Raw genomic sequence first — 14,830 nt, 5'->3', positions numbered from 1 at the left:
ATCCTGATTGAGTAGTGTGCCTCTGTCAGTCAAATAAAGATAAATGCTGCTATTCTGTAAAGGTGAATATAGATCAATTGGGATATTAGCTGTGTTATAGTCCCCTACAGTCAGTTTTGGTTATGCTGCTCAATGCTGGAAAACATTTATCTGGAGGTACCCGCTAGTCCTTGTGAAAGGAATAATGAATAAATAGACTTTTTACTATTACCAGTAATAAATGAAGTGCTAACGGTGTATTAAAGAACAAACCATGTGGAAATTCAGCCATGCAGTTATTAGTGTCAACTGGAATCATACTATATAGCCAGATCTGTAAAACCTAATGTCACTAGATGTGTGTCTGAATGATATAATGGTGGAACAGCAATAAAAAATAAATACAATATCAGACTGTATATATCCTGAAGTTTAATGCAATGACTTTGCCTCTATGGTGTTTCGTTTGTTTGATCAAGTGAACAATGTCCCAAAGCCTTAGTCACATTCTAAACATGTTACAATATCTTTTTGTTGCAGAGACTTCACCAACTTCTAAGTTATGTACATTTATTTTAGGAGTGGGAAACATGTTTGCTGTACCAAGGCTAAGATAAATCACTTCCCTATGTGGAAAAAAAAAGTCCAACTTTAAATTATCTAGCCAGTGATTTATTTGTAGGAGGAAGCCAGGAATATTCAGTTCCTTGGCTATTTCCCCCACATTCTTTTAAACTGAGCTTGAATGTCAGTAGCCAGCATCTGCATTCAGTACAAGAGAAGCAGGTTTAAAGTATGTTTTTGGAATCAGATGTTGTCATGGCTAAGTCTGATCTAAACATCCTGGCCAAAGTTTTGATCAGCACTCACTGAGGTCAACTGGAGTCTTTCCATCAACTTCAATAATCCTTGGATCAGGCCCATTATTTGTTCAGATTTGGATGTTTTCCAAATAGGACTCAGCTTCCTGGAGTTGATGAGGAACCAGATTCCCTGCTGGTGGCACACCATTGGGTCAAATTCCTACTGCAATGTAAACGAGAGAATATGTCCCATAATCGACACCCAATGTACTAAATACAATTGCTCACCCACTAAAACAACATCCGCCTATACCTCACTTTGTATCCTCTTTCTGATTTATCCTACCAGTTTCTTCCCACTCTCTCCTTTGCCAGAGTACTAAGTCAATCATTCTGCTTCCTCAAAGCCTCCCTCCATAGGAGATTTGCCCCCAACAGCTGCATGATGACACTTACTATTAGAGAAGATCTTCTGCTTCCTTGCATTTGTTGAACTGGAACTGTGTGCCACAGACTCACTAAACTTCTGTCTGCACACCATTTCTCTATCCCAGTTAAAGCAAATTAGAGGCTCAAACAAATGATTGTGCATCTTTGCAGCATCCTTAGGGAACAAACCACACAAAGGAAGAGTGCTGAACAAGCACACTCAAACGGGAGAACTCCAGAACTAATATGCAAACTTAGTGTGAGACACATGGTAATTATGGCAGCACATAGAAAAGTTTGAGCAAAGCAACTGCTGAATTCAATGGATGTATCTTCCTTTTCTATTTGTGGGGCTTAGAGATTTTTTTTCCATTTTGGTTTGTTTGAAATGATTTTCTGAAAACTTTCTCCCAATCAGTCTCAGTCTGTATATTGCTCATGAACAGCTAATTGTTGGTATTTGATATCCAAACACTGAACTGGGTTGGCTAGTTTTGATTGGATATACAGGTCAGAGGTATTGGGTCTGTACCTGGACTGTGTGACCTTAACTCTTATTTCTGGAACAAATACTGTTTACGAGTTCAGATATCATTTGCTGGGTGAAACTGACTCCACTTGCACTAGTTCCAAACAATATTTCCTCTAATTTTTTACATCCATGTGCAGAATGAATTTTGTTAGATGCACCAATATGGAGGTGATGTGTGGTGGGGGTGGGGCCAACGGGTTCAGAGTGTGGGAGGGGGCTTACGGGCTGGGGCAGAGGGTTGTGGTGCGAGGCGGGTTAAGGGTTCTGGCTGGGGGTGCAGGTTCTGGAGTGCGGCTGGGGATGAGGGGTTCAGGGTGCAGGAGGGGGCTCAGGGCTGGGGCAGAGGGTTGGGGTGCAGCAGGGTGAGGCTTCAGCTGGGGATGCAGGCTCTGGGATGGAGCTAGGCATGAGGGGTTTGAGTTGCAGGCTGCCCTGGGGCTGTGGCAGGGAGAGAGAACACCCCCCCCCAGTCCTCTCTCACTGCAGCAGCCCAGGAATGGGGTCGGGGGAGAGGCAACTCTCCCCACCGTGGCAGCTCTGGGGCTGGGGCCAGAGGAAGAGGCATCTCTCCCCACTACAATCCTGCATGCCCCAACTTGCTCCCCTCCCTCTCTCCCCTCCAGGCCTCTGGGGCTGCATGTCTTTGCGGCCCTTGATAGCCCGCTGCACGGATGTGCAGCTTAGAGGGAACTTAGGTCCCAAATACCTGGGCTCTGTGCAGGAAGACTGAGGAGGCCTCCACTGCTGTTCCAGCTCACAGGAACTGCATGTTTGCATGTTTGCATGTGATGCTGGAGCTGCACGAGCCATGTAAGTGTAGATTTGTGGTCATTTCCTTGGCCCATCCCAGCCTAGTACCCACAAAGTGGCCTTCTGTTGGGTGTGGGCATGGAGAACACTTCTGTAGCATGCAGAGGATGTGCAGGTTCCCCTGTGTGGCCACTCAGCAGGCAGATCTTCCAAGGAGCCCTTACATAACTTAAGTCACGTGAGGAATCTTGAGCCATGAAAATTTCACTCTCTGAGCATAGTCTCTGTTTGCTGATTCCATGAACATTTGCGTCAGGAAACTCATTTGCTAGAATATTTGTGGGTAACGTGTGTAGGGTGTAAATGCTCAGCTCCCAGGAACTAGTTCCTTTCACAGCATCTTATTAAGATGTGTCACTTTGTGCAGATGGTAAAACCTGCTCTAAAGCCGCTCCTTTTTTCCCCCCAGCAAAGAAGGTGGCAAACTGATTAGCATAAAAGAGATGAGTCACCTGAACTCTGCATACCCTCTCCCAGTGTACACTTGCAGTATTGACAGATCCAAGTGTTTAAAACTCACGAGACAGACTCCAGAAAATCATGAGATTGGCTTAAAAATCATGACACTTTAACAATAATAAATGCTGGGTTCTTTTTTATTTCATTTCTGTTTTTGAGCACTTAGGATTCAAATTTTCAAGCTTAAGTCCAGGAATGAGCCATGTAACCCCCTCTCTTTTCTCTCCCTGACAGCTGGAGCATTGTCTAATTTCAGACACCTTATCTGGAAGTTGTAAAAATGACACACCTATTCTATAAGGGTAACAGTAGCTGTAAACTGGACTGCAATTCAGTTGATCAGTCAGAGCAGCCACTGCAATTATTAAACTAAAGCTTTTTCCTTCAAGGGGCTGCTTCACTGGGAGTTGAGGGTACTTTGCAAGATTGAGCTTTTAGTCTGCTGAACTGCTGTTGAAAAGACCCATGTGTCTGACAGCCTGTGCATGTGTTTACTTCCTGCAATGCTTCAGATAAAAGCACCACACATCGATTCTTGAGTGAAACACAGATAAAAGGCTGCAAGAGGATTTTGTGTCTTTTCACTGCATCAAATCACTTCTATTATTTAGAGACATTCCAGCATAGGCAGGGACTTTGTTAGCTTGTACAAGCTACACAAGGATGGTGCTTGTAAAGCAGACCTTCAAGGAAACTCAAAGTGGGGTTGGTGATTCAACAGGGGGATGCTCTTCTCAATGAGTCTCTACTGAAGCAGTGCCCCAGCATGGTGTCAGGGGGAGCTGCCAGAGGTACCATCTTTCAGATGGGATGCACAAGTTAATGAATGCTATGTTTGTCAAATGTCCTCAGACAGATAGGGATCCTTGCTCTGGTATCCTTGCCAGATTCCAATGTGAGTAACAACATTCTGCTTATTGAAATTCCCTCTGCAATTTTAACTGGACATGTTTGTTTGTTTTTCACTTCTAGTCCTAAAGTGTTTTTTATGCACTGTTGTATTACACATGAGACTGCATTTAAGTGGCAGGCAAAATTGTTTCTCTCCAGGAGATCTAAGCGCTAAGATCTTTTAGGAAGGAAGGTGCTAAATGAGTGTAAAATCTTATATTCTTCTTCCTCTACACAGCTCTACAGAACACTGTTTTTGTACTATTAATGCTGCCAGTTTGAGTCTTTCTGGAGATTAGTGGGAACAGATTGCCCTAAGTCCAGATGGAGGAAAGTTAACATTAGAAACAGACAGCTTTCTCAAACCAAGTGAGAGAGCTTTTTGGCTGTGGAGGAGACAGATAATGTCTAAATGCATTCATTCAGTAGAGAGGCTATCTAACAGTGCTGCGAGGGACACTTGGATGCCTGGGAACCAAGGTCACTGCAACCTCCTTTTAATTATAGTGTTCCATGCTGGTACAAAGTAGCAAATTGCAAATTGTACAAAGTGTACATGCTTTAGGCCTTTCAAAAAGCCAGATCAGGAAGCAATCATAGTCAGAAGTGTGTAAGAAGCAAAAATACCAGTACCATAACAGAAGGCACCATCTGTCATGAACCTGGCTGTGGGCAGTGATGCCCAGTGGTTGGCACAGAAGGCAAGACTGCCAGTTGGGGTAGGAGCCAGGCCTAGTGTGTATAGCATGATTTGGGCTAACAGAGGAAAGAAAAATCCCCATCCATGGTGGACAAAGAAGCAGTGCTTCAAAGAGTCCTAGCAATGGCTGCTGCTTTGCATCATGAAAACTGGACAAGAGCCATTTTAGGCATCTGTTTTTTTCACCCTGGTTGTTACTACATCACTTTTCAGGTCATAGTATGGACTGGGCTATTCCTCCCAGAGGTGTAATCTCTGCTGAGAGATGCTTCAAGGCACCTAGGAAAAATCTTGAGGTTTTCATGGGGGAAAGAATGAGGCTCATTCTTTTTTCTTGAAACAAGCCATAGAGAACCCTAGATGTCTGGGGACTAAAAAATTTTTTCAGACTAACTCCCCACAAAGCCTCATAAAAACAAATATTAATACCTGTTGCTGCTGATAAAGCTAACTGACATAGCATGCTTGATTTATTATACTGCAATTAACCAAGCTGGTAAACATAACTTATGTTCACTTAAACTGCCAGGGAAACCTGTCTGTTCTGTGCCCTTACATTGTTTGTTACAATGTAATTTATTGTGGAAGTTAAACAACAAATAACATAATTTTTGGCTGGGAGTCAAACCCCTCCAAAAGGGCCAACCAGTAGAGGAACTTTATCCCTAGATCAGAGGTCTTTGCCACTGTCAGACAGGGAAGAGAGGAGTTGGGTCTGGGCTGGAAAGCAGAGATTTCTATATTTTGCTGTTTCCTCTGTTCTCTTCCATAGGCATTGTGTTCACAAACTAAGTAACTTTGAATTGGATGATCAATACCAACAGAAACAATGGCTGGGTCATTGCTCACAAGTATGTATTTTTAAAATGTTGTGCATACAGTGCTCACAGTTGCTAAAATATTCCAAACAGATGATTATCTGAGAGTCCTAGCATAAATGAGATACGGTAGAGGGTTAAAAATAAAGGGGTGTGCTGGGAAGTAAGTTGATATAAGTGGTGTGCGTCTATTCTTAAATCATTAAATGGGAAGTGGAAGAACAGAAACAGGGAGCACAGAGTGTCTGCATTTGCTGTTCAGGAATGAAAAAGGAGTTAGAATGAATCCTTCATGGGGGACAGGTTATCCCACATCTGCCTACTATGGATCACCTCTGAAGCATTTGGTACTGGCCACTGTTGGAGACAGGATATGGGACTATATGGACCATTGATCTGATCCAGTCTACTAACTAGACCTTTACATTGGTCCAAGACACATGGTCAAGTGATTAGTATGTCTTTCCAAATCAGCGATATGGAATCCCTAACTTTCTGTTGAAAGAACCATAACATAAAATGGGGAAGGAGAGGGGAAATGAGCTGTAAGGTAACATCCTGTATCAATGGGACAAATTTGTCATTAAATCAAAGATAAGAGAGATTCACAAAATATCCTGGATATGGACATTGTATAGGCTTTGCAGCAGCAGGGTTTAAATAATATGTTGTGATAGTTTGAGGAACAGGCAGGGCTTAATTTGTGCCAGGGCTGAGCCCTGCTACCTCTAGACTTGGCACTTCATAGCCCCGGCATCTCTGGGCTTGCTGCATCAGTTATGAACATAAAAAAATTGCTTGAGCCACGGCATCTTTTTAATTACAAATTAAGCCCTGGGAATGGCTCATGGAAACAGAATCCAGGTAAATCCAGAAAACAAAAAACCATATGCAAGAAGATCTAGCATATATTTAATAATTTCTTACTTGATCCACTGAGGCATGTTGAGTAACTGCAGAATTTATTAATTTCACTTGCTGCATCCTGGCTATAATTAGCCCCGATCCTGTAAATGCTTATGCACATAAGTAACTTTATTCTGTCTGTGAATAGATCCATTGACTTCAGTGCGACTACTCAAATAAATAAAGTTAAGCGAGTTTGTAAGTATTGCAGGATTGAGGCCTTAGGTTAAACTTTTGGGACAAGGATTGGGTCTGTCTTTGTGTTCCATAGAGCACCTAGAAAACTTCTGGTTGCTGTAAAAATAATAAAATAACAAAAAATGGCTATCCAACAAATTAAGAAATTGATATGCCAAATCCCCAGATTGTGGAAAATACACAGATCCAGCTCCTTTATTTTGTTACTTGTCTCAAACGATGTTTTGGGAAGTAATGGTGAAGGGAATATGACCAGAAATGATCATTGTAATACGATCAGGCATTGGCCTCAGTATTTGTGCTTGTTTGTCAGACCACAGCACTCAACAAATGTCTCCTGCATCAATGTATGCACGCTCCCAGACTTTTAATCCTTTTTCTTACAATAGCCTTAGTTCTGAGTGTCCCAAATGGCAGCATTGAAAAGAAGGATGGGAGCTGCTGAAACACTTGTTAAAGACCTAGAACCTGAATTTACCCTATCTCCTCCGTGAGGTCAGACTAGATGATCACAATGGTCCCTTCTGATCTTAGAATTTATGAATGCTCCATCATTACTAGGAGAACATCAGCCCAAAGTATCAGGTAGGGTCAGTAATGCACACTTTCAACATCATGCCATTTCTGAAAGACATAGAATTAGGCCCCAATACCAAGACTGACACATGCTTAACTTTACACACCATGAGTTGTCCTAGTGATTTGAACAGAACTATTTTCAATGCACAACATTAAGCTTGTGTGCAATTCTTTGTGGGATTGATGCCTTACATACTGTGATAGGGTCAGGCCAGAGGGCTACAGGAGAGTAATAGAAGGGAGATATATTAGCCCCAGGTTAAGTAGGTCCCTTTTCCCTGGGTAAGGTAACAGGGAAGGTTCCAGAACAATCGGGAACCTTCTGGAGACAATTAAGACAGACTGGCTGCTGGCATTCTAATCAGCCTATCAAGAAGCTGTTAGAATCAATTAAGGCAGGCTAATCAGGGCACCTGGGTTTAAAAAGGAGCTCACTTCAGTTTGTGGTGCACGTGTGAGGAGCTGGGAGCAAGAGGCACTAGGAGCTGAGAGTGAGAACACAGACTGTTGGAGGATTGAGGAGTACAAGCATTATCAGACACCAGGAGGAAGGTCCTATGGTGAGAATAAAGGTGTTGGGAGGAGGCCATGGGGAAGTAGCCCAGGGAGTTGTAGCTGTCTCACAGCTGTTCCAGGAGGCACTCTAGACAGCTGCATTCCACAGGGTCCTGGGCTGGAACCCGGAGTAGAGAGTGGGCCCGGGTTCCCCCCAAACCTCCCAACTCCTGGTCAGACACAGGAGGAGTCGAACTGGACTGTGGGTTCTGAAAAACGGCCAAGCTGAGGGCTGCCATGAAGCTCCAAGGTGAGCAAATCCGCCAATAAGCACAAGACCCACCAAAGTAGAGGAGGAACTTTGTCACAATACTTTGATATATTTGAAATTATTCATGTCTACTACCTAGCTACCTATGTAATATACAGAGATGATATCCATGTGATAAAGGTATTTATCACTCATCTTTGACTGTCTCACCTGAACTCTACCTGTTAATCCATCTTCCAGCCACTTGTTCTAATGCTCAAAGCCCATGAGGAGCTTCAAATAGGTGCCCTTTTAAAAAACAAAAAACAAACCTAAAAGCTGCCAAAGTGGGTCAGACCATGGTCCTTCTTACCCAGTAGCGTGTCTTTGACAGTGGCCAGTATCAGAGCTTCAGAGATAGTAGACAGATCAGGGCAATTCTGGAGCGATCCATCCCTGTCTTCCATTCCAGGCTTCTGGCAGTCAGTGGTTTAGGGTTGCGTCCCTGACCCTCTTGGCTAATAGACATTGATGGACTATCCTTTAACTTATCTAGTTCTTTTCTGAAGCCAGTTATACTTTTGCTCTCCTTCTCACACCTATGGAATTTCCTCCCAAAATTAAACCTGTTCAAGGACCAAGACAGGCAAGAATCAGTCCTGGGCCAGAGACAGGTGTTCCCTACATCAGTGTCATACATTTGAAGTCTAATATTTCATGGCTCTGCAGGGCTAGAAATGGGGACTTTATGCCATTTGTAAGGGGAGAATTCCCATTTTCCTATTGGCACCCACAGCACTTGCTTCTAACCTTAGAGGGAACTGAGATAATGTACCATAAGGGCCTAATCCAACACCCACTGAGTCAATAGGACACTGTCCATTGACTTCATTGGGCTTTGGATTAGGTTTATAAGACATAATGTCTTAACTAAACCTTACAGAAGAAAGAAATAGCACACACTGGGTCAGATTCTATGCTGGTCTAAATTGGTGTAGTTCCAGCTACTATGCTGATTTACATTATCAGAACTATAACATTTGCATGTCTTGACTTTTTAGTAAATTTAACTGAATATACTTAACGGTGTATTAACACAATCTCTTTTAAAGAAAGAGTCTGGGAATCTCTTTTAAAGAAAGAGATTGGAAAAAAGGTAAGGGAAAATATCTGGAACTACATAGCCTGTGGAGTGTAGATGATATTGCCTTCATGCAATTTCTAACTATTGTAATTGTGTTAAATCAAAACTAATTTGTTTTTCAAACAAAGCAAAACCACTAGTCATCAATGAGGATTATGTTGATGGCTCATATTCAAACTTCAGTCATTTTTATTATAGCCAAGTCTAAAAGTGTGGTTAATGTCAAGGTGTCCTGCAGTGATTCAAGAATGTAAGCACCAACCTCAGGTCAGACTGTTAAGAATGAGGGCACAAACTCCAAATTGGTTGTGAGCTCCACTTAAATTTCACCAATCAATTATTAAGTGTAAACTCCTCAGGCACTATAACAGCCTAAACATGGAGTCACAGACAGTCCCCTTGGGTACTTCGATTTGTCTCACCATACAGGTGAGCCTATTTTTGTGATAGATGGTCCCTTATACCAAGAACAAGTCTAAACTACAAAATTAAGTTGACGTAAGTTACATTGACTTACAGCTACCACAGTAATTAAACTGCTTTTGCATGTCTACACTACGCTCCTTGTGTCAGCGGTGCACGTCCTCACCAGGAGTACTTGCACTGATTTAACTGTCAGTGTGGGGCATTGTGGGATGGCACTGTGAGTAATAAGGAATTTACCCCTTTTCAGATCATGACATCATACTATTAGGGGAAAAAGGGAATTAAAGGGGGGTATTAAAGGACCCCTGCTAATGATGGAAATTCAGATTATCCCTGATTAAGGTCTGTCACCTATGGTCTCAGTGAAACAGAAGGACAAGATTAAAGGTGAACAAAAAGACAGTTTATTAGGTACAGGTAAGTAAAGAATAGTCGGTGCTTTGGAATCAAGGGCATGAAGCCCAGGCTCTCTAGCCCTTACAGATTTTATGGACTAACAGTCAAGAAATCTATACTTTACAGATGAAATGTCAGTCATGGAGGGTGGGTCGTGTCCGACCACTTGCCTCAACTCTAGTGTAATGGAGCAACCGGACCTTCTACCATGCCTGGTGATGTGCACAGGAGGAACATGTATCAAATCGGCTGCTGGACCAGAATCCCTCAATCTCAGGTAAGTAGAGGTGAGTTGATGTGTTGCATCTCGGAGACTGCTCACGAATACTGATGACCGATGTGGACACTGCTGCCACCATGATGGACAGCACCCTATAGGCTGTGAGGAGTTTATATACTCTCTTGTCTCTGGGCAGAACTGCCGGATTACATGACCAATCTTTTCCCGCCTTACAGAAAAAGGTAATCCCCAGCCCATTAACACCAGACCTAGAGTCTGTTCAGGCCCTTTCTTCTGGGAACCATTTACTGGTTGCACAAATGATCTTCGGGAAATCCCAAAATTCAACAGTTCAGCATAAATCCAACAGCTACTTTTCCCTGAAGCTTCCTTGCCAGAGTCTCTCTGCTTCTGGTAGTTCTTCCCTAATCATCCCACTTGGGAGTCTATCCACTTGGGAGACCAAGTCTTCTCTCAAACTCTGCTACAGGGCCTGTCACAGGAGCCAACCTGCATTGTAGCTGTAGCTCTCTCTTCCCCACCAGCTGAGTTCTGACCTCTTCTCAGCTGGGTCTGATGATCTCCTCTACTAAACCTAAACACCTGTTCTTAAAAGTGTTCCACCTAAGGACAGGGCTGCCTGACTCAAGCCCACCTGGCTTATAAAGGAGCAGACCACTCTGTCACATATGCATTCCAAATAATTTCAATAGACATGTATATGGCCCCCACTGCAGCACGAGTAGTTCACTCTCCTTTTCCTCAGCACTCCATGAGTAACACTCCTAGAGGCACCTTCAAAACATGTTGTATTTGCTCAGGGAAATCAGGGAAGCAAATAACTTTTTCTCAACAACAGTCAGGATTTCATAGACCTCAATTGTATTCCCCCTTTAGTTATCTCTTTCCAAGTTGAAAAGTCCTAGTCTTGTTCATCTTATCTAAAGTTGTTCCAGACCCTTGATGATTTTTTTCCTGTGGTGGTTTTTTTTTTCCAGTTATGGCTGTTGCACATTAAGTGAATGTTTTTAGGGATCTATACACAATGATTCCAGAACCTTTTTTCTTTTGGATGCTAGCAGCTAATTTAAACCCCATTCTTTTATATGTATAGTTGGAATTATGTTTTTTCAGCATTCATTACTTTGCATTTGTCAGTATTGAATTTCATCTGTTTAGTCACTTAGTTTTGTAAGATCCCTTTGCAACTCTTTAAAGTCTGTTTTGAACTTGACTATCTTAAAGTTTTGTATCATCTGCAAATTTTTGCCACTTCATTGCTTGCCTTTTTATATATAGATCATTTAACAGTACTGCCTTTTCCTAGTACAGACGCCCTGGAAATGCCATTGTTTACCTCTCTCCATTCTGAAAACTAATCAGTTATTTTTGCCTTTTGTCTCATCTTTTGACCAGTTATTGATCCATACAGGACTTTCTTTCTCTCTCTCATCCTATAACAGCTCACCTTGCCTAAAAACCTTCAATAAGGGTTCTATATCCTTGTTAATCCTTTTAAAGAATTCTAGTAAACTAACCTTTACTAGAATTTCTTACCTGTAAAGATGAATGCAAATTTCTTTAGTTCTTCTATTTTCTTGGGTGTTCCAAGGTGCTAAGGAAACCGTAATTACCCAGAGGCCTCACAGGTTGTGTAGTAGGCTTCTTGCTTTTGATATACTATCAGTATAGGAAAATCTCATAATCTGAAAGCAGCCTCCAGGCTTAATTCTCTGAAGGGAAATTTTTAAAAAAGCTTTTGGAAAGTCTAAATTCACCAGACCCTCACTAGAATGTGGGGTTCAGGATCCATGCACAGTACCGCATTAACAAGGGGACCGTGTTATAGCAGGGGCAGGTTACCATGGATCCCAATTTAAATTTGTGATCCATCGCCGCAACCACGCTATATGCAAATCTGTGCTATAGCGATGCGCGCTCTAGTGAGGGTCTGCTGTTCCAGTATTGGGATAGATAACAGTGCAGATTTAATCAAAGTCCTAGCCAGAGTAAGCTTTACTGTGGGCAACAACTTGAAGCCAACCTCTGAAAAAAGTCATGTACAAAAGTCATGTTGGAGTTGTTTCCCTGATTACTCTAGCAACATTTATTTCACTAGGATCAAAGGGGGAAAAGGCTAAAAGAAAGCAAAGTAAAAGAGAATAAAAAAAAATTGTATCCAGGTAACTTATTTTCCAGTATAAAAACTCTCCACAACTCAAAGGACTATCAAGTTGCTAAACCTGGTAAAGGGGATGATAAGAAGGAAAACTGTGGAAGATGGGGAAACCTGGAACTCTATGGTAACAGAATCTGTCATTCCCTTTGAGGCCATAAAACACTCGGGGAATGTGGACATTTCATGTACCAATAAGGCATGTATTTCTCTGTGGCTACAGGAATTAACATCCAAGATATTAACAAAAGGGTGGCAAGAAACTTCAGGAAAACATGCTTTAGTAGTTAAAAGGGAACATAATCCAACTAACAAAAGGTGTTTAGGGACCTCAAGTGTAACAAATGGTGCATATGCATTGGGGGACAACATATCCCAAGCAATTAATAACAAAATTGGGGATTTGTGGGACCCACATAAAGAAACCCCTAAGACACACCATCAGGAAAAAGCATCCCAAGAATATATAATTCAAGGGGTTTAGTTTAAAAGTAAAATTAAAATTCCAGTCATAAATACAGAATCAACTGTAAAATTGTATAATATCACTAAGCATATGAAAATGTGTCAATAAAAATGTAATTGGTGCACATAACACATGTTTACTGGGGTATGGTAATAAATCTGTATTAAAGTGTCCAAACAAAAGTACCCTAACATAAATGTGCTTTAAGATGCCATAACTCATATGTGGACAATATGTAATATACAGAAGGATAAACATGAGTTAATGTCATCAAATCAACACACAAACGTCACAATGTTCCTATCCATATAAAATGGATAATTCCAGATTGTAAACTGTGTGTGTGTGTGTGTATGTGTGTGTGTATACATACACACAACAAATCTAAATTTAAGAGTTCTGTAATCTTAGTCCCTAAGGAGTAGATAATCAACAGTCTGTCACAATCATCAGGCTAATGCTCTCTAAAAAGCCAGTCAAAACCCTGGTAAGACATGCTTCCCTCACACTGTTGCCAGGGCAAAAAAGCCTAAGTGGTCTTGGCATTCTTGTGTCTGACCTCTGGGCATTTGGCATCCTTGCAGTGAGTCTGCCTGGGCGTGGCTCCTGGGGACGCTAATGGGCCCTGAGCTTCAACTCTGTAGTCAGCTCTAACTCTCAGCCAACGTAAAACGAGGGGGTTATTAATTAACAGGTAACAAGGTGGAACAGACTTGTTGGCAGGGGAATCGGTAACTTTTAGCCAAATCCATCTTGGACTCCCCACTTCTTTCCCAACCACACTGTCCAGCTTCTAGTGACCTGACCTTCAACACTCCCATTGCTCCTCTTCCTGGTCTTTGGCACACTTCCCAGGGAAAGTGTCACCTGGTCACATCCCCTCTCCTAGGTTTTAGGTTATGAAGAGCACATTCTATAGCTTACATGCAGGCAACTGGAGTAGCCTTACCTGTCCTCAAGGGTCTTAGCAAGTCACATGCCCTTGTTCCTACCACCTAAGCATTGATGCAACATGTAGGAAAATCAAGGCATCACACAGTATTCATGCAGAACAGTCAAAACTCATAGACTCACTTACAACAAAAAGTGTACCAGGTAATATATGCCCGCACCTGGAAAATAAAACCAGAAAGGAATAGATTTTGGTGAATACCCAAAGTGAAATGGAAACAAGTAATAGGAGCCCAGTAAGAACAGGGCACCTTAATCACAGAAGAAAATTGAAATTTGGATTAAAAAGGAGGTAACCTCAGCATAAATTTACAATTAAAAAAAAAAAAGGGTTGGTGGGAATTAAACCAACATCTGCTGGTATCAAAAGAAAAGATCATGTAGTAATAACCTGGCCTATGGACCAAGGAATGTAATAGACTCGTGAAGATATAACTCACTTCCAGTCCAAACAATATCAATGCCACCCTCTGATAACTAAAACCTTTGACTTACCCTAGATCAACATTGCCAAATTTGAGGAAAATAAAGTGAAATGCTACAGATTGGGATATGAAAATACAAACTAATCAAGGCACACTAGACCAAATAGAACAGTTAACTAGACTGTAAAGGTATGCTTGCGCAAAAGTATAAAATTGTTTTAGTAAAAGTATAAAAAGCGGTAGAAAAAAGATTTCAAATGTGTGCTTGGTATAATGTTGTATGTCAGGTAACAGCATAAAATGGAGTTAAATGGGCAATGTTGTTTTGGGTTTGTAAAACTGCAGTATTATTCCTTATGTTTCTATTTTGGATGCCAAAAGTGTAAGCAATATTAAAAAAAAATTAAGATTGAGTTGTTGATTATTATTGATTATTATCTTACTAATAATAGTAAGATAATACTTTAAGTTTTATAAAACCCCAAAAAGGAGACACGTGATCTAATACTTAGTGAGGCATGATTTCCCTTTAGAAAAACTGAGTTGACTCTTTGCCAACATATGTTCATCTATGTGTCTGATTACTTAAAGCTGGGAATCATGGACACCCCATCATCTCAAGCATTGGCACCCTGACAGCAGGATTGTCTAGCTACGTAGATTCTCTCCTCAGGCCATACGCTACCAGCACTCCCAGCTATCTTTGAGACACCACTGACTTCCTGAGGAAACTACAATCGATTGATGATCTTCCAGAAAACACCATCCTGGCCACTA

Source organism: Dermochelys coriacea, chromosome 2 (assembly GCF_009764565.3).
Source record: "Dermochelys coriacea isolate rDerCor1 chromosome 2, rDerCor1.pri.v4, whole genome shotgun sequence".
NCBI lineage: Eukaryota > Metazoa > Chordata > Testudines > Dermochelyidae > Dermochelys > Dermochelys coriacea.
The sequence above is the reverse complement of the archived record's forward strand: the minus strand, read 5'-3'. Positions refer to the sequence as shown.